This window comes from Sesamum indicum, linkage group LG5 (genome assembly GCF_026168435.1).
Source record: "Sesamum indicum cultivar Baizhima isolate 11 linkage group LG5, ASM2616843v1, whole genome shotgun sequence".
NCBI classification, from domain to species: domain Eukaryota; kingdom Viridiplantae; phylum Streptophyta; class Magnoliopsida; order Lamiales; family Pedaliaceae; genus Sesamum; species Sesamum indicum.
The window spans coordinates 5,170,187-5,190,739 of NC_142661.1; the positions used below are offsets into that span (position 1 = coordinate 5,170,187).

At 33.7% G+C, this 20,553-nt stretch overlaps 3 non-coding genes across 3 annotated transcripts; all 3 read left to right on the forward strand.

Annotated features, from left to right (window-relative positions):
* The first annotated feature begins 10,895 nt into the window (after window positions 1-10,895).
* LOC148788043 (U5 spliceosomal RNA) lies at window positions 10,896-11,013 on the forward strand. The gene has a single exon (XR_016065654.1). It is a non-coding gene; the product is annotated as a U5 spliceosomal RNA (small nuclear RNA).
* A 314-nt stretch (window positions 11,014-11,327) lies between these two features.
* Window positions 11,328-11,523, forward strand: LOC148788044 (U2 spliceosomal RNA). The gene has a single exon (XR_016065658.1). It is a non-coding gene; the product is annotated as a U2 spliceosomal RNA (small nuclear RNA).
* Window positions 11,524-11,802: 279 nt separating this feature from the next.
* Window positions 11,803-11,963, forward strand: LOC148788045 (U1 spliceosomal RNA). Its single transcript, XR_016065671.1, has one exon. It is a non-coding gene; the product is annotated as a U1 spliceosomal RNA (small nuclear RNA).
* The last annotated feature ends 8,590 nt before the right edge of the window (window positions 11,964-20,553 follow it).

A 20,553-nucleotide genomic window follows, 5' to 3' on the forward strand; every position in this document is an offset into this window, starting at 1 on the left:
CAATTAATCCCCCAATTATATATTATAATTTTTGGGGCATCACACAAACTTAAAAGGACATGCTATATTAGACATTTTCAAGATAAAATGGTACTAAAAAAGTTTCATAAACAAATTTACCCCGTGTCATCGAGGCTGGTGTACTGGGCGCCCTGATGGTGGGGGCACTGATGGTAGTGGTGGAGCAGCCGTCGAGGTGGCAGATTGCTGTATCATCTCATCAACTGCTGGTGCAGCTCCAGATGCTCTAGCATCATCTGGAGGCTACGGGGAGGGGGACGGTGCGGTCGTGTCAGGTGGTGTGGGTGGTCGAAGAACTGCTTCCCCAACTTGGGAAGCATCCGACGAAATTGGTAGAAGTGGCAGGCCACGGCCACGACCACGACCACGTTCTCGACCATATGTTACAGGAGGCGTACTACTAAACATGATCTCAACAAATTATTGAGAAGTATTAGTCTAAATTTTACAGTTATTGATATTAATATGTAAATAAAAAAGGATACACTAATTCTTACACAACGGAAATATTATCATGAAGTTATGATTATTGTACTCATTAATTATTTAAAAATATATAATTCTCTTGTGCACATATACAAAAGGGCCAAGTATTGCTTAAGCTTGTTTAGCCTATCACTTGAACTTTTTATTGTAGTATTCTTTACATTTGCTCATTTTCATCTATCAACATTGTCTTTTGTTGACAGATGAAGATGGATAAACATAACAAGTTCTACTGCCAAAATTCAATTAATGGACTACACAAGATTAAAGGCATGCGTGATCTGTTTGTATGCTGTTACCAAAGAACTATACATTTTTAAATAATTATTAATTATTGGAAATATTGTCCTCAATTTATTTTCTATTTGTAATGATTACGTAATTGTATTTTAATTTGAAATATTACCTTAATATTGTTATTGTTGATATTATTTTGTAAATAATATTATTATTGGGTTTATAGGTCTAATAAAAATGTTACTATTGGGAATATTTTCTAATTTTGCGATAATTGATATTGTTATGTAAATAATGTTATTACTGGGAATATTAGCCTATTTTTTGTAATTATTGACATTATTATGTAAAAATGTTATTACTGGAAAAATTGGTCTATTTTTTTATTATTGACAGTATTATGTAAACATGTTAGTATTAGGAATATTAGTGTAATTTTTTTGATTATTTACATTATTATATAAAACTGTTATTTTTGGAAATATTGATCTAATTTTTTTTATTATTTACATTATTATTTAAATAATATTATTATTGGGATTAACTATTGGTCTAATTTTTGTGATTGTTTACATTATAATGTGAAAATTATTTTATTGAAAATATTGGTCCAATATTTTTTATTATTTACATCATTATTTAAATAACTTTATATTGGTGTATTTTTTTTTTTTATTTACATTATGACGTAAAAATTAACCTATTTATAAAATAAATTGCACATGTATACAATAAATTTCACAAAAATTTTAAGCAAATACGATATAATACACATAAGACTTGCATAAATTATAGAATACTAAAGTAAATTGCACAAATAATTACAATATACAATTGCTAAATTACACAACTATACAATTAATTTTGAGAAATTACAGAAAATTTCTGTAATTACATAAATTACATAAAATAAATTTCTATAATTTCATAACTTCTTATACAACTATATATTTCTATAAATGCAAAAATTGCATAATAATTTTTTTAACAGAATTTTAAAAATAACTAAAAATTGACAGAAAATTTTTAAAAATCACCCAAAATTAAGAGAAAATTTTTAAAATTACCAAAAATTTACAAAAATTTTGAGAATTACATAAAATTTACAAAAAAAATTTAAAATTTTTTAAAACTTCAGAAATGTATAAATTTTTTTAAAAACTATAATTAAGAAAAAAAAAATTTAAATTGGCGAAAGTTTTTTAAAATGTTTTATTTTTCACTAAAAAGTCAAGAAAATAAAAAATTGTAGCAAAAACCGTCCCATACATGTTAATGATCAGAAAAAAGTAGATCATAAATTAATTAAGGTCATTGGAATCATATAATGCTACGAGTTAAATTGATACATGTTCAGAAGATCAAGTTATTTGAATATATAAGATTGTTAGTCTTACGTAGATGTAAGTGGCATCTTACACTGTTGAGAGAGTTTAATCAGACCGTTAAAATTTTTATCAGACCATTGGATAGTATTAAATTGACAAAATACTGCATTTGATGAAGTTTTTGAAATTTTTGTTATACGGATAATAAGATATCATATCTGATACACAATCAACAAGGTTAAAAATGATGGAACTGTCCATCAGACAATTTAATTTTAGATTAGACCACTAGATATGTTCACATATGAAAATTATTGTTATGAGTTTAAGTTTTGAATTAATCAGGGTCCCGGATGTTGGGACATTGTAATTGGGTAGTGAACGAGCAATCTATGGGAATATTTAAGGACGGTTTTGGGAACTCATTTGGAAATGTTTTTCTTTAATCATTTTAGAAGCAGATATTTTATACATTTAGGAATGATTTTATTTAATTTTGTATTTTGCAACGGTCAATATTAAATAACCGTTCCTAGGTTTGATTACTCCTACACCTTCTCCTCACTATGAGAAGTCCAATTTTTATACTCCAGCATAAAACCTTTCATAAATAAGTCAAAATTTACCTCGTCTATGGTTTTGAAAACTTCATTTTTGCACTTCTGACAAGGACACTTAATTTTCTTACCATCTATATATGCGTGTTGAGACTTGGGTCATTCTATACATGTAGCAACACCATCCTCAACGGAGTAAGACCCACCGTACTTGGAAGGTTCTTCTCATACATCCATCTCATCAACTGTCTTAACATACGATGACTCCTGCACAGACACATAAACACACACACACATATATATATATATGTATATTATTATAACATTAAAAATAATCGACAAAATTACAACAAATATAATCAATTCACAAATAAAGTGTTAAAGTTGTTACCTGATCAAAATAACTTCAAATATCAACAAAAATTCGAGACAGGTTGACAAACAAGAGTAGAAAAATGTTTGTGGGATAGTGAAAGATCAAAACAATTCGAGAGAGATTCAGAAAATAGAAAGAAAATGAGAATGCAAGAAGATAGTGACATTAAATAGAAAGAGCACACATATTTAGCTGTAAAAAAATAGCTGTTGATTTAGATTTTGAAACGGTCCTTTCGACGAGTTTAGGAACATTTTTTTTTACCGTTGAAATATAGTCGTTGTATTTCATTTGGAACAGTCTCAGTAATACTAAATAAATAATACAAAAATATAGGTTCCAATTTGTACCGAATTTTGGAATAATTTTTTAAACAAATTATTTCTTAAATAAAATTAATAATTTGGAACGGTTTTTCGCATAATTGATTAAGGGTGTTCCAAATCATTCCAAATTGTACCTCATTTTGGAATACATTTTCTAACTGTCATTTTTTGGACATCCTTTGTCACACATATAGGAATGGTCAACTCAAGACCGTCCCTAATTCTAATATTATGTTACATACAGAGTTTCAATCATTTACCGCTACTATTTTGTAATGGTATTTGGATCGGATTTTGTAACTGTTTGTTCGGAACTCATGTTGCTACGGTTTGCCCATTCCAAACTTATAACCCAAAAAAAAATATAGATCATGACATCATCTTTCAATATCTGTTCGTTATGTGTTCCAAAGACTGTTCCAAGATAGAACGGGTGTAGGGACAGTTCCCCTGACCATAGCAAATCCCGCCTTTTTTATTAGTGTGGTGATGTGCTCTAGCCAAATCCCATTCATAAAGGTGGTTGGCGGAGCACAAGATCTAGGATCCGATCATAGCACAGGAGATGGAATCCGCTCGAACTTTAGTTTTACAAGCTAGCTTAAGGTACTATCACTATAAAAAAAGGTGGGATTTGGAGCGGGTTTAGGAACTGTTTTTTTTGGGGTTGGAACGGTTTGCAAGATACTGAACTTATTTGGGGCCATTTTTGGAACGGTCGGAAATCCGTCCTTACAAATTGCATTACAAAATTTTAGAGATGGTTTAGGCAAGACCATTCCTATTTGGGACGGGAACTGTAGCACACTATGAAAACCATTCCTAATATTAAATTTGTCAAGAAAAATTTATTTTTTTAAATGAAACGGTTAGTCTTATTTAGGAACACATACATAAAACTGTTTTAGTAATGGTATTAGCAACGGTTTTTCAGAATTCGGAACACGTACTTAAAACTGAAATAGTAATGGTATTAGGAACAATCAACCACAATTTAGGAGCACTTATTTGAAATGGTTTTAACAATGGTACTTCGAACAATCAATGCAGTTTAAGAACACGCGTTTGGAACTATTTTAGTAATGGTATTTGGAACGGTCATTAGTTTTTAGATTTATAACATTTCTTTACAATTACTAAAACCGTTCCTAATTTTTTAGTTTTATAATTTATTCATATATTTAATAAATTGTAATAAATAAATTAATTTATATATTTTAATATATAATTAAATTAATTTAATAATTATTTAATTAATTATATCTATAAATTTAATTAATTAACTAAATATGAAATAATAGAATGTAATAAACATTATGGAACATGAATAATTAAGAAAAAAAATATTATTAATATGAAAAATTATCTAATTACAAAAATAAAAAAAATAAAACCTAACCTAATCCCTCCTCTTCAGCGACATCAATATCGTCCTGGTTTGAGGCCGAGGGGGTCTGTCGAAGTCGGATCTGGAACATCTCCTGCAAAACAAACAAAACTTATTAGTACTTTTAACCAAGAATTATGTTTTCTAAAAAAAATAATATAATAATCTACTTACCACCACCTCAGCCGCCCTTAACTCACTGCAGCCGCCATCTCCATTTTCTTCTAGCACCTTTCAATAACTCCATCCGGTTGGGCGGCTGACCGTGCTCTGCCTCTTGTACACGAAAAGAACAGTTAGTATTTTATTTATCAACATTGTCTTTTGTTGATAGATGAAGATGTATAAACTTAACTAGTTCTACTGAAAAAACTTACTTGATGGGCTAAACAAGCTTAAAGACATTTGTGATCTGTTTGTACATGGTTATAAAGAAACTGTATATTTTTAAATAATTATTAATTGTAAATTGTATTTTAATTTAAAATATTACATTAATATTGTTATTGTTGATATTATTTTCTAAATAATAATATTATTGGGATTGTTGATCTAATTTTTTTATTATTGACATTATTATGTAAAAATATCATTATAAGAATATTTTCTAATTTTGTGATTATTGAAATTGTTATGTAAATAATGTTATTATTGGGAATATTAGCCTAATTTCTGTTAATGTGATTATTATATAAAAATTATTAATGGGAATACTGTTCCAATTTTTGTGATTGTTTACATTTATTATGTAAAAATATTACTATTGAAAAAATTGGTCAAATTTTTTTTATTAATGTGATTATTATGTAAAAATTTATTAATTGGAATAAATTTCCAATTCTTTTAATATTGGTTAAATTGGTCGAATTTTTTGAATAAATTACACATAAATTGCATAAATTACACAATCAAATGAACATAATTTGCATAAATTACTCAATAAATTATACATAAATTGCATAAATTGCACAATAAATTACAAATGAATTGCATACATTACACATAAATTGTAGAAATGACCAATAACAAGAAAAAATTCACAAAATATTTTTAAACTTAACAAAACTTTTCTGTCAATTTTTAAAATTTAAAAAAAATAAAAAATACCAAAAATTTACCGAAAATATTTTAAATTACTTAAAATTTAAAAAAAATTAGAAAAATTACAAAAAACATTACTGAAAATTAGGAAACTTTAAGAAAATTACAAAAAAATCAGAAAATTTTCAGAAAACTTTTTTGAAAATAATTTCAGAATTTTTTTGAAAAAAACCGAAATTTTATATCAAAAAATGGGCGAATTGTTTTTTCAAAAACTGGCCAAAATGTTTTTAAAGAAATTGGTGTTTATTTTATACGAAATTTGGGGGGAAATGGAAGAAAAGTGTGGTATAAATAAAAGAAGAAGAAAAATGGTTGGGGGGGGGGGGGGGTATCAAAGAAAAAGGGGAGAAGAAGCGTGTGGGTCTTAGTCGGCGGAAGACATAAAAGAGAAGTTGGGGAGGGGGAATCAGAAGCTAGGTGCATTGAACCTGGACTGAATACATATATATATATGTATGAGTTTATAGGAGAGTAAAGTGTAAAGGTGATTGATTTTGAAACGCAAAGGTAAGTAATAATAATAATGAAAAAAGAAAGGTGTAGAGGGCTGCAGCAATAATATTGCTGAGAAGCTTCAAAAATCTCCATTCATGGAGAGCATCTTTGCAAGCAGGAATAAAATCTGAGAGGAAGAATTTTATTGAATTGAAAGTGGGTGTGGATATCCATTTAAATATACAGAGGTACAATGCGGGTGAAGAAAAAACAAACTTCAGCCACCTCAGCTATTCTGGTAGAAAAACGCTAATAACTAATGAGAAACGCTAAAAGAGAAAAGCAATATGTACAATGAAGAAATTGCTAATAACTAAGAAAGAAAGAAAAGTGCAAAAGCACTCGGATAAATCGTGATTGCGAGAATGCGAGATGCTCTGTTTTTGTTTTCTGCTGCTGTGCTGCACATGAAGAAACTGCAGCAGCAGCTCCACTTCAACACCCCCCCTTCAAGCTAGGTCTGGAGGACGAAGCAAACCCAGCTTGGACATGAATTTGAGAAAGGCAGCACTGGGAAGTGATTTCGTGAAGACATCAGCAACTTGTAAATTGTTGGAGATAAAAGAAGGTAGAATGAAACCTTCTTTATACTTGTCGCGAACCACGTGACAATCAATGTCGAGGTGTTTCGTACGTTCATGAAACACCGGATTAGCTGTGATGTGTAAAGCGGCCTGATTGTCACACCAAAATGGAATAGGAGTCGAAACTGAAATCTGGAAATCTTTGAGCAAGAAAGAGATCCATTGAAGTTCACAAACAGAGGTAGCCATGGCACGATATTCCGCTTCGGCTGAAGAACGTGAGACGGTGTGCTGTTTTTTGGTCTTCCAGGAGATGAGGGAAGAGCCAAGAAAGATGCAAAAACCAGTAACGGAGCGACGTGTATCCATACAGGAGCCCCAATCAGCATCAGTATAAGCTGCAAGCTGAAAATTAGAGGATGAAGGAAAGAATATACCATTAGTCAAAGAGCCCTTAAGATACTTCACAACGTGCAAAGCCGCAGACCAATGTTGATCAGTGGGATGCTGCAGGAATTGGCTTAGTTGCTGTACTGCAAACGATAGATCAGGACGCGTGAAACCAAGGTACAATAGGCGCCCTATCAGCCTTCTATATTTTTCAGGATCAGGAACAGGGGATCCAAGTTCAGAACTGAATTTAATACCGTGAGGAAGAGGAGTCAAGACTGGATGTGCATCAGTCATCCCAGTATCAGTGATAATATCACTGATATATTTCCTTTGTGTAACACTCATTCCGTCAGAGGAGCGGGCAATCTCCAAACCCAAAAAATATTTTGCATACCCAAGATCCTTGATTGTAAAAAGATCATCCAAGTAAGCCTTAACCTCTATGATTAGTCCCTCCGCAGGACCCATGATGAGAATATCATCCACGTAAACGAGCAAAGCTAAAAAACCACCACTAGTGAGTTTAATGAACAGGCAATTATCGTGGGCAGACTGGAGAAATTCGAAAGCACTTAACTTCTGAGTGAATTCATGGTTCCATTGGCGTGAGGCCTGTTTCAAACCGTAAAGTGATTTGTGTAATTTGCAAACCATGCCAGGTTGCACAGCATATCCTTCAGGAGGCGTCATGTATACCTCCTCATCCAAACGCCCATGGAGGAAGGCGTTGTTAATGTCAAGCTGATGAACCGTCTTCTCTAGGAGTTTCCCTTTGATTTGAGCCTTCGTAACATGCAATAAAAAAATTTGAATAAAATAATGATAAATAGAAAAAGAAAAAAGAAAGAACATTACATTAAATTGCCAAAAAAAATAAATCAAGAACTTGAACGGTGTACGTACTTGAATTTATAATGGCTGGGGCGGCACATCTGTTAAAAGATAACACCGAAGCCCCATTCATCTTCAGCGCAAGAGCGCTCGATCAGTGAGTTATTACGCACTCTTTCAAGGGTGGCTGCTTCTAGGCAAACCTCCTGGCTGTCTCTGCACCCCTACCTCCTATCACTGAGCAATAAGAAACTACGAGTGTAATAGAAGCATCCGTCGACAAAAGGATCACCCTAAGATTATTCACTTAGGATATTTGTCAGGAGATGGGAGTCTAGATGACTTTCACAAAGACAGGTAAGTGAGACATTGTATTGTGTCTATCGAAGGTAGGCCCTGATGTGCCTTTCAAGTGCTTAATGTAATGAAAGCAAGTTCCTGATCATGTAAGATATTGAAGCTCTTCCTTCACGACTAAATTAGTAACAAGTAAACCTTTTGTGTGTGTATCTCCAACTATTTTGGAGATAACATAGTAATCGTGAAGTCTGAGACGACCCAGAAAGCACTTGATCATATCATGATCGGCTTTGTAAGCTGACTTGGGTATTGAGTATTTACTTAGACGTAGAACTGCGGAATAGCTATCCCATTGCCAAAAATATTCACGATGTTCAGTAGCTTTTCGCTGGCCTCCTTTGCATTACCGGGTATGAGTGGTTTTTGGTCAACCAGCCGTGGAAGCTTTTACTTTAGGGGGTGCTCTTGGCCCAGTGAATATCGCTTGTTCTGGTGTTTATCGGTGGTGGTATACAATCGGTTTAGCATTGAACGAAGGGTACGAAATCAATCAGATTGATTTTTCGATCAAAAGTACTATGTGAAATCTTCGGTTTTTTCCTCTTCCTCTATCCCTATGCCAACGAAGAAAATAGAGGATCTGTTGAATTTCAAGTATTCAGTTTCACCACTAAAATAAGGAGATTATAAATTTATTTTGATAAAAGAATAATGAAAAAAATAAAACTATCCTTTTTATCAAATAAAAACAAAATATTTTGATCTGATACTGCTAACAAAATATAATATAATCCATCAACTAATATAAACATATTCTCAATTTTTCATGAAAACTAATACAAAATTGAAAATAAAAACAAAACATAACCCTGGCCTAACTCGAGGTTCACATTTGATGATGTTCCGGTTATCAAACGAAGAGAAAGGCTCCACACCTTTTCAGCAGGGATTGATCTCCAGCGTACCAGAGAAGGTGCTACATTCTGATACTGTATCAGAAGATAGCAAGGATTCTGAAGCTAACCTTGCAGACATTACCTGAATCCTAATGGCTTATGCGGAATCTTTTCATAAGTAATTTTAATTTAATAATGTTTATGAATATTAATTTCAAGTTTTATTACTATTGTTCTTCAATATGTTTTCCTATTCACTTCAAGTTTTAGCTTAATATTTTCTTTTACATTATTCTTATGCAATTCACCTAGGATTTGTTTGGTTGGGATCGAAACATGCATGTAATAGAAAATGAAAGTAAAAATAGATGTATAAGAAAAAGTTTGGTATTTGACTACGAAGAATAGTTAGACGGAAAGTAAAACTGGATGTAGATAAAATCCCTGGGGGTCCAATTTCGTTTTGGTCAAAACTTGGGTGGAAAAGTGAAAGTATAGAGCAAAAAAGACTAAAAAAATACATATTTTATTTTTATTTACTTTATTACCCATATATATAACTTCCCTCTAATTCATTTTTCCTTTTTGCTGGTAATATAGGTATTTTTAGAAAATATTAAGCAAATAATTTGAAAAATAACTACGCCGTCGATCGTTTGTATTAATTTTTATTTTACTTAAATTGAGTAGCTACAATTAAATGCATAATACTCATTTCATAGAATATTTTGTTAATAAAAAATATTTTTGTTTTTGTTTGACAAATAATTTTACTAACTAATTCCTGATAGATCCAAACTCTAGCTAATTCCATAGCCTCCAACGACAATGCACAATAAATTGCAGACACTGTAGATGGAGTGGACGATTTAAGTTTAGATTAAGGATCTTTTATTATTTATAAAATTGCGTTTAAATGCAATTTTTAATAATAGCAAACAACTTGAAGAAAAACTATCATCTTTTCTGTGTTCCTTTTCATCTCATTTGAACCAAACGAACCCTTAAAACTTTATCATCAAACGTTATCATAAGTTTATGATAGAATATCTCCTAAAAATTTAATCACATTGAAGTATAAATGGGCTTCTCTACTAAGAAGAGTATTAAATAAGGTTAAGAATGCCTTCTAAATATAAAAAGAGAATAGTTTGCAGAATACACATATTTATATATAATAAAATAAATAATGAATTATGTAGAGTCAAAAATTGGTTAAGACTAATGCGGAATACTGGAAGAAACATGATGAGGATGCTGAATATTATTGTTCATATATTGGTACATGAGGGAAAATTAAAACTTGTATTTTCTCTTACACTCACAGCTTTTGGAAGACACATGCCTGCAACTACAGTAGTGTTCTATTTCAATGAATATATCTGAATAATAAGACTAATTTTCAGTAGGCGAGAGACAATGTTGATTGAAACCAAACCATGCACAGCCTTGAGTATTAATACAAATGAATTAACAAGACGCAGACGAGGACTAGACGGGAGAGACGAGCATCGAGGACGAGGAGGAGACGGGCATCGACTAATTAATTTGTTCCCACATGGAGAAAGCATAAAGGATTGGCAGATTTAGTAGCATAGAAAAAGGTAATGAGGAGATGTGGAGAGAAATTAAGGAGCCGTGAGGTAAGCACAGAGCGAACTATTCTTTCGCCTTTTACTAAAGAATACAGTGTGCTTGCCTCATTCAACTGCATACTCTAATTTTTGGAGGGTCTGAAACTGTAAAAGGTCTCGGCCCCTATAATATAATATATGTTGGAATTTTGGGTTTTTAAGTTGTTATAAGAAATTGCTGAAACATACATACATATTATTCAGTAGAAATGGAAGCTGATTAATGCTGCAGCAGCAGCTCATAAATAGAAATCAAATGTGATAGCATCAGAGATATTGATTTCTTTTCTTAACTAATTGCAATTGTACTTAATGAGGTATATTTATAGTCAGCTCAAAAATCTGATTCTGACCTCCCTCATCGGAAATGAACAGAGCATACAGAAGGGTTGTGTGTGCTACAAAAGATTAGGCTCCAGCACTGAGTTAATCATACCTTTCTCGGCCTTTTGGCTAAGATCAAGTGTAGTATCTGTTCTTATCAGTTTAATATCTGATACGTGGACCATCGGTCCACATGATATTAAATTAATTTTTCTAGGTGGGGAGCCCATCACGGCAGCTTGCTGCTGGGGCTCTCAAGCGTCGCCTTGGCGTTGCACTATTGCCTTGGCCTGGTGCACCTCACCAATTCTAGTCTACATGTCTTACTCTTCACTAAACAGAAACCTAGAGCAGCATCATCATCATTGTCAAACAGAAACCTAGAGCAGCATCATCATCATTGTCAAACAGAAACCTAGAGCAGCATCATCGTCATTGTCAATGTGAGATTGAGCAGCAGTAATTCATTTCTCATTAACAAACTGCAAATTAAGTTTTTTCCACATGCATCGCACATCGAATGAGCATTGTGTGAGTAGTAGGAGAGAAGCGCATATTAGCCAAAGGAATCCCATTTTGAAATATACTTACTTGGACGGGGTCGATGGGCGATCAAAAAGGCCCATGGCCTAGGTTGGTGACCTCCATTGCACTTTGGAGGGGTGGTCGCCTAAGGTCTGCCTAAATGGTGGGGCCTACGTCATAATTTGTGATAACTGGGGCTTGCGTTCACGCAGCCCCCACCCCAAATCATAGTATCAAACATCTGTTTTGCTCGATACATTTGTTAGAGTTTTTATTTGGATATGATTGGAAAAATGAATTTAGTTTCACAGAATTTTGAATTTCCATAATTCCATAATTTGTTGACCACTTTATAACTATTTGAACAAATTCCTTCGTGACTTGAAAAGAAAGGTGAAGAACAAACTAATTATCGGGGCGTCCATTGTCCAAGCATACGTTATCGAAACAATCGGACTATTTACTTCCCATCACTTTGAGCTGCACGTTCTTTGCAAGTGAAGCAGGCATGGTAGAAATGATGATCTTAAAAGGATCAATAATAGAATTCATCGGTCTATTTTCAACCATCCTTGTCGGGCAAGTGTTAAAGAATAGATGGCTCTACGGGTTCAAAACGCCACATCATCGAGACTTATGTGTTTGTGCTACTATGAAGTAGTCACGTCATATTACGAGTAAGAATATATGTATTTTTGTACATTGTGATTGTGAACATATATAAATATATTTGTAATTAACGGGATTTGCAAACACGTAATTCTTGATGGACTATACGAGCACCACCATTTCGAGGACCCAAATAATTGATCTACTGATTTCAAGGATTGATTCAAACATCGTGTAAAAGTTGATGACTTTGATTTTTAACTTTGAAAGGATTAGGCATTCTTATACTTCAACTTGATATGAACTGCGGGTTTATCCCTCGATAAACTACACGGACAACAAGTTTTTGAATTGTCATTATGGGGTCCTAACGTAGAGGTAATGATGTTCCCGTGTTAGTTTGTGAATTGCCACAATTTTATCATTTTGAGCGTCACAATGCAAGTCAACTATGAATAGTGGGTTGTGTGTGAGAAACTCATCATATACAGACACAAATAGTGACTTCTATAGGACTCTCAAAGAGATAATTCAATTTGATTGCCACAATTTCGGACTTGCATGTCGTTCTGTTCAAGTGTCGTTGGGTAGATCCGGTCAGAGGTATGAATTTACATCCTCATTATCACCTCGTTGATGTTCATTTCATAAAGTGTACCAAGAAGACGAATCTATTCATATTAGCACAACAAACAGTCCAAGTTTACTGCGAAGCGTATCCAAGCATAAGGAGAAACAAAGTTGATTGGGTGATTGTTTGCAAAAATAAAGCTCAAACAGTAGTTGATGACTCTCGATATGGACTGATATCGCATATCAGCCTGATCATAAGGAAGTCTTTTCGGTTCAGTAAGTTGCTATAGACAAATAGTCGTATGACATGCCTGAACCAGATGGTATACAACTAGTCGTTGACCTTTCTATGGCAATTCAACAAGGAGCTGGGACATCCCGTTCATACCATGTTGAATCCAACGTTGAAGATGATGAGGATGAAGAAGATTGTTTTGATGGCTACGAGACTGGGGAAGATGGCCAAAAGACGTAGGAAATAGAATTATATTTAGCAGAAATTGTTTGATTGTTAAGGGGAATGTTACAAAGAAAAAGTTTAAACATCGCCACGTCCGAAATTTGGCAGAAAATTCAAATTTTGGAACGGTTTTTCTATAATACCGTTTCCAATGCCGTTCCAACTTATTTTGATTGGAGCAAAAAATAAAAAATTTGGTGGTTGTCCATTTTTAAAAATTTTATTCCAAAATGTATAACTAGAAATATGCAAGAATAGTTCAAAAATTTTAAATAAACCTGTTAGAAAAGTTATCATCTCATACCAAAAAATATGATGGTTTATATAACAAATCCATTCCAAAAGACGTAGGGAACAGAACTATATTTAGCCCAAAATATAATTTCTTGTTCAGAATACTAAATTTTTAATCAACATTCTTTTTGGGAAAAAAAGAAAAAAACAAACCATTCCAAAGCTTGTTACAAAGCAAAATATAACTGGTGCCATGTCCAAAATTTGGAATGATTATTCTATAATGCCGTTCCAACTTATTTTGTTTCGCCTAAAAAATAAAAAATATGGTGACTGTTCATTATTCAAAAATTCATTCCAAAATGTGTAACTGGCCAGTTCCAAATATCGAAAAGCAAGAACCGTTCCAAATTTTTAAATATATCCATTATAAAAGTCATCATGTCATACCAGTCCTATGTTCGATGAGCTCCCTACGAATAGATTATGAGAACAGAACAAATGTTAGGCTTGCCGGGTAGCCCCTACCTAAGTCTCTCCGATGCTTAAGTTAGAAAATGGGATCAAAAGCGATCAGTGTAGAGCGAGTGAGATCAAGAAAATGTGTTTAATGCACTTGCAAAATATTCATAAATGTTAGTATTTATAGTGTACGGTACCGTATGGTGTGGCGCCACATGGCATCATCTGAGTGTCCTGGTGTCAGATAATCTGACGGTTATCCAAGTGGGCGGATCCATGGATTCAGGTAAGGCGGGTAGGGTGTGGCGACCCGACCCACGTCTTCATGCGCGAATCATGTCTTTAGCTGCAAATTTCTTATAAAAGTAGAGATATTTTGGTCTTTTGGAAATTACCCTCATCACATAAAGACTTATAAAAGTAGGGGTATTTCTTTCCATATGTTACGGTTTTCTCATATTGTATCTCATTAGATGAAAATATTATTTAATTTTTGTCTGCACATCTATTTGCCATCCAATAATGAATTTAGCCTTTAGCAATCTCACGTGCATTTTCATTTATATTTTGTCAATTATTAGCCAAAAACTACACTTGAGGACTATAGTTTAGAAACTTATCAACTCATGAGATGCAATATGAGAAAATTGCAATAAATGGAACTAAATAGAAAAGGGCCCTTACGGGACAAAAGGTGCAATATTTTCCTTAGAGTTACTTTACTTTGTGTGCCGCCCAAGTACAATAGAGATACTACTTGTAAACTAATCTTAAAATACCTTTAGTTTACCATAAAATATAAATATTAGTTATAGTTATTAAATCAACTAGGCAGAATCACACTATTGGGATATAAGTTCATTCACAAACTGATACATTATATAAACAAGTTTTTGGAACAAAATTATTATTCCAAAAGCTTCACGATTTCAACTTTGACCCATTAAGTCTGATTAGATATTATCACAAATAATATAGGTAACTCCTAGGACCCACTATTTGGTTAAACCTAACTTCATGATATTAGCAATTGCTAGGACACAATATGTGATTAATATGCATTCTTTTACTTTTCTTTTTTTTTCTTAGATACGAAAATCATATCATATATTTACCACGAAGAGCTATATACTACATGTAAGTAATAATTCAACCCCCTCAGTGCTGTAGTGAGCATTTCTTGCCAATTGATATGCACGACTGTTCACTTGTTGATGAACATGCACAAAAGTGATGAATGAAAAGCCGCTGCTAATGTCTTGATATCTTCAAAAATTGGTCCTAGTGATAAGGAGACCAATTCAACAACCTTAAGCTTATTGATGGTGGATAAGCAATCACATTCAATAAGAACACTCTTGAGTGTTTCCACTGCTTCCTTTCCTTCCAAGATGGTCCGGTGTAGTAGGAAAAGAGAAATATTTCATCCACCCTGCTAAACAGATGTCTTTAGAGTTTCTTGCAATAACCCCTATACGCATAGATGATTGTTCTTGAGAATTTCCGCAATCAAAATGAACTTTTACTGAAACCACTGATATGTTTGAGCTTGATTCTGTATTGTACTAAGACTTTGGTAACAATTCATGAAGTCGGGAAGATGGATTGTTGACTGACGTATTATCTCCATAGGGTGAGAACTTGATGACTCCATCAAACACTTGTTGCAGTGATTTAGATATTCCAACAGATAGTAACAAATGAATCAGCTTCTAAACACCAAAGTGACATATAGGAATTTGATACTAGTAGGCACAGTTTAGATAAGGGGCAAAAATAATTAGATTAGGAATAAGTGACAATGCCAAGATCTGCCTGAAAAATGTGTACTTTAAGAGGCATAGTAGAGTGTTTCGTCCTCCGCTTTACACAGGGCAAACTTTACAGACTTCAACCTTATGCTTTACCCGATTGCTCAATGTGGGTAATGCATTATCGCAAAATCCACAAAGTGTTCCACGATACCTAATGCTCTCTTCTGTCGCCTTTCTTGTCCCACCAGAAGTTAGACATCATGCCTTCAATCTCATGAATAGGTGATGAGCGAAATTTTAAGCATGATATAGGATACATTGGGATAGATTGAATAATTGCCTTTAGGAGAATCTCCTTACGCGCTTGGGAGAGCATCTTCTTCTTCCAACCTTGTACTCTTTGTCAAATCTTATCCTTAATTCAAGCACATTAATATTTCTTTCTTCAAGCGTCCACCCACCACCGGTTACCCCAAGTGTTGACTTTCGCTACGGCCAAGTGGTGTTCATTACATATGTTCCTACTAAACCCCGAGCTAGATTTTTTAAGATTAATAATCTACCCCGATGCTTGTATGTATCGGTATAGTATGGTACCATGGAAAGATGACGATGAGGCCTTGCAAAAAACACAAGGGTATCTTCAACCAAGAATAGGTGAAATATTTGGGGTGCCACAGTTGCCATTCACACACCCAGGATCAAACCCAGTGATTTAGCTGCTTTTAACATTCCAATGAGAACTTCTCCAGAAAATAAGAATAGGAGAGGCGATAGGGGGTCTTCTTGTTCGATTCCCCTAGACAGCTTTACTAGTCCAAATTCTCACCATTAAGAGCAAAAGAATAACTAACAGTACAAAACAAGCATCAAAAGAAGATGGACACAAGAGTACTCAAACCCTAGTCTAATAAGATAGACTCCAAGAAGAGCCACTCAAACCGGTCCTAGACGTTGCTCATGTCAAGCTTCATTATTATATAGCCTTTCTTTCCTCCTGTCTCATATTTCAAGAAGTGATTAGCATCATAAGTAAGAAAAATATTAACAGATATTAATCGACCTGGAATAAAGGATAATTGTGATTATGAGATAATTAAAACAGAAAAGGTTTAATCTAGCTATGATTTTTTATGCACTCTATAAATGACATTGCAAAAGCTAATAGGTCGAAAACATTGAACTGAATCAAGCTTATCACATTTTGGAATTAGAAGTATATGAGTAAGATTCAGTGAAGGATCAAACCATTGATTATGCAACAAGTTAAGAATGACAAAAGAGATATTTTTTTCTTATGATATGCTAAAATTTGTTACAAAAGATTTGGGAAATACCATTGGGTCTGGGTGATTTCAAAGGAGACATTTGTGAGATAGCTTCTACAATCTCCTTCTCTTTGTAGGGTTCTTTGAATGGTCATTTCATCTCCTTTGATACCTTACGTTCACCTGTGTTTACTACCTCGTCAATGATCGTTGGAGAGGGGTATGCCAAGGAAAATAATTCATCAAAAAAATTGATAATGATGCTCACAATCTACTCTTTTTCTTGACACCATATACACTCATCATTTTGCAGTCCATCAATCTTGTTCAACTGATGGCTATGAGATGCTTTCAAATGAAATAGCCTTGAGCTTCAATCATCCTCTTTTACCCAATATTCTTTGCCTTTTTGTTTCTAGATGATCTCATCTTCCATAAAACATCTCTCAATTTCCTCTCAATATTTTTTCAGCATTTTTAATCAATGGTCAAGACTCTAGAAATACAATCCTTTCTTCAAGCTCTTTAATCATCCATTTCAAGTGTCCAAATGAGCATTTGCTCTGTCTAGCCAGTTACATCATACAGCTTGAGACCCGCTAAGTAGATGTTTAATGTTAAAAGAGGTACAAACAACCTTCCCACTATCGAAAATCATCTTCACACACTCGTCTACCTTCAACCACATTGCCCCAAAGCACTATGCCTTAGAGCAATTGTCGTGAAAATTTTTGATTTAGAGTCATACTTATAATTAAAGGAGCATAGTCAGACAATTGAATCGGGATGACGTCTACTTTTGCATTTGATTAGGTAGACCACCTTGAGTTTGCAAATGTACAATCCAAACGAGCCGTGACATTGTTGGAATGAATGACAAAAAGCCAGTTAGATTAGTTGTTAATCATTGTCCAATCTTTATCGAATAATATTAGATTGATGAATACGGTAAGAATTCATCAAGTTGGCAGTGTGTTTTATTTTGTTTAATGCCCTCAGGTCTTTCTCTTTAATTGGTCCCACTGATATTAAATGGGGTATTCAATATCACAACCAAATGCCCACAGATCGAAAGGTGAAACTCGTGGAGTTAGGCTACGCATAGATTTGGTAGTTATAAAACCAACTCATGAGGATCTCGGCCTGATGCGTTCCAAGTCGAGAACCTGAAAATAGGGCATCAAAGGTCCTATAGAGTCTTGCACTAAGTATCGCAGCCATGTTTCGTCGGCAGGAGAAGTAGGTCTTCTTTGCTATTTTAGTGTATTAGTTCGGAAGGTAGTTGACTAACTGAACTGACTTTTATGAATCATCATATGAAAACTATTAAGGCTTGATCAGTATGACTGGGATTTTTTGGTTCTGATAGTATGATATTAGTCCTCGGACTTGAGTAATCATGCTAGTCACGTGCATATGAAGACTGTATCTTGGATATGGCGAGCGGTGATTGTGTCGTGAGACATGATCGTCATAAGCCTTATCTAGTGCATTCTGAGTATGTAGCAAAGATGGTGGATTCCAACAGAGGATCTATCCCCTGTCAGTATATGTCAATGAGTTCTCTTATGCAGTCTAAGATAGTTTAGACTCTAAAAGTATGTAGCCAAAATGATTGATCGATCATGGATAGTTTTAAGATCAGATCTGTAGAGTAAATGCGTTTCGAGTATTAAGCATTATTTCCTAGTCAAGGATGGGAACCGAAATCCAATTCAGTGCTTGATTCTAAGACGGGGAGATGGTTAACAGTAGGACCGTACTCGTACAGATTCGGAGCCTACATGTTCACGCTGTTATTCACCCAGTTTTTAGTACCATGGACAGTTGTTATACGTCCACCCATGGTAACGAGCTATTTCTGATTATGGGATAATTCAAAGTAATTAATTAAATTAGATTTAATTAATTTTGTTGTTCGCACATGCCCAAGTCTAGCTGAGGGTGAACTTAAAGAGTCACACCCTACCACTATAATGGGATGAAATTAATTCCCGAGAGTCGGATTAATTTAATTGAATTAAATTAAATCATGGAGAGAATGAATGATTGGATCATTTATTTAGACCAATTCATTCGATGGATGACTTTAGTTTAATTAATTGGATTAATTAGAATTTCAAATTAGCTATTAACATTAATTGGATTAATTTTACTTGGCTTGGTTTGATTTATGAATTGGATTTATAAGTTAAAAGCGAGAAAATAGAAGGCTTGGATCCTTTAATTGGATCAAAGTATATTTTAATATTGGACTTATAAATTAAATTAGGTTTGGTTTAAAGTCCATTAGACGTGGGCTTGATTTAGTTTTAATTAATCAAGTTCGGTATATTAAAATGCAAGCCCAAGTCCTTTGTTACACCATGGCTAGGTTAAAGAGTCAAAACGCCTCCTTGGGTGTGGTGTGGCATAGAGGTGTTAGATGGTTGAAGAAATCTTTCTAGGTTAAAGCTCCTTGGTATCTTGTGATTAGGTCACATATAAAGTTTCTAAAATACTCACAGCCGACCAGTAGCTACAGCAAAATATACCCATGAAATTTCACTCCTATTTTCCCTCCAAAAACCCTCTTAAGATCTTAGAGATTAAGATCTTAGAGATCCAAAGAGGAACAAAGGATCAAATGTTAAACAATAACGTTGTTGATTCTTTGCACATTTGTTGAGTTTTTTCTAGTACAAAATCTCCATATCCATTAGTGGTGGTGTATTAGTCTTTGGAGGGTCTCTAAATCGAGATCTCACTGCGAATGATACAGAATGAGGAATCAATGCTTGTAGTCGAACATAATGTGGATTTTTGTCCCCCTTATTTACTTTTTCTCCAAATTATTGGCCTTCATTGTTTTATTTTTACATCGAAGGTCGGGGAAAAGATTAAGGGTACACCCATTTGTCAAGATTTAATTTTGCATTTAATTTTGGGCATGAGAAGTTTTCTTAATTTTGGAATATCTATAATATAATTGATTCTTGGAAAAGTAGAAAAAAACCAAAAAGTTTCAAAAAAAATAAAAAAAATGGCAATAGATGTGTCGACAAGCGCACGGCCGAGCGTGCACTCCAGCGAGCATGCGTGTTAGGAAGGGTGCATGCATGTCTGCACTGGCACGCGCGGGCGTGCACTGGAAGCAGATCCACGAGCGGGGTGCGCGCATTGTTTGCTCATATCTGCTTTATGTTTTTTCAAAATTTATATTTTTTCTGAATTTTCTGCATATCTTTCTGAAAAGTAAATTTTGGGAAATTTAATTTTTGCTTGAGATGTGGTATTTTTTAAAATTAAATTACTAAAATTAATTTGATGGGTTCTCAAACAAGAATTAATATTTTGTATCGATTGCACTTATGTCCATAAATAAGTTGCATTATTTTTAATAGAAAAACCCTTGGATTGGATATGTGATTAATATATGACATTGGATATTATTATTATAATGCATGGTT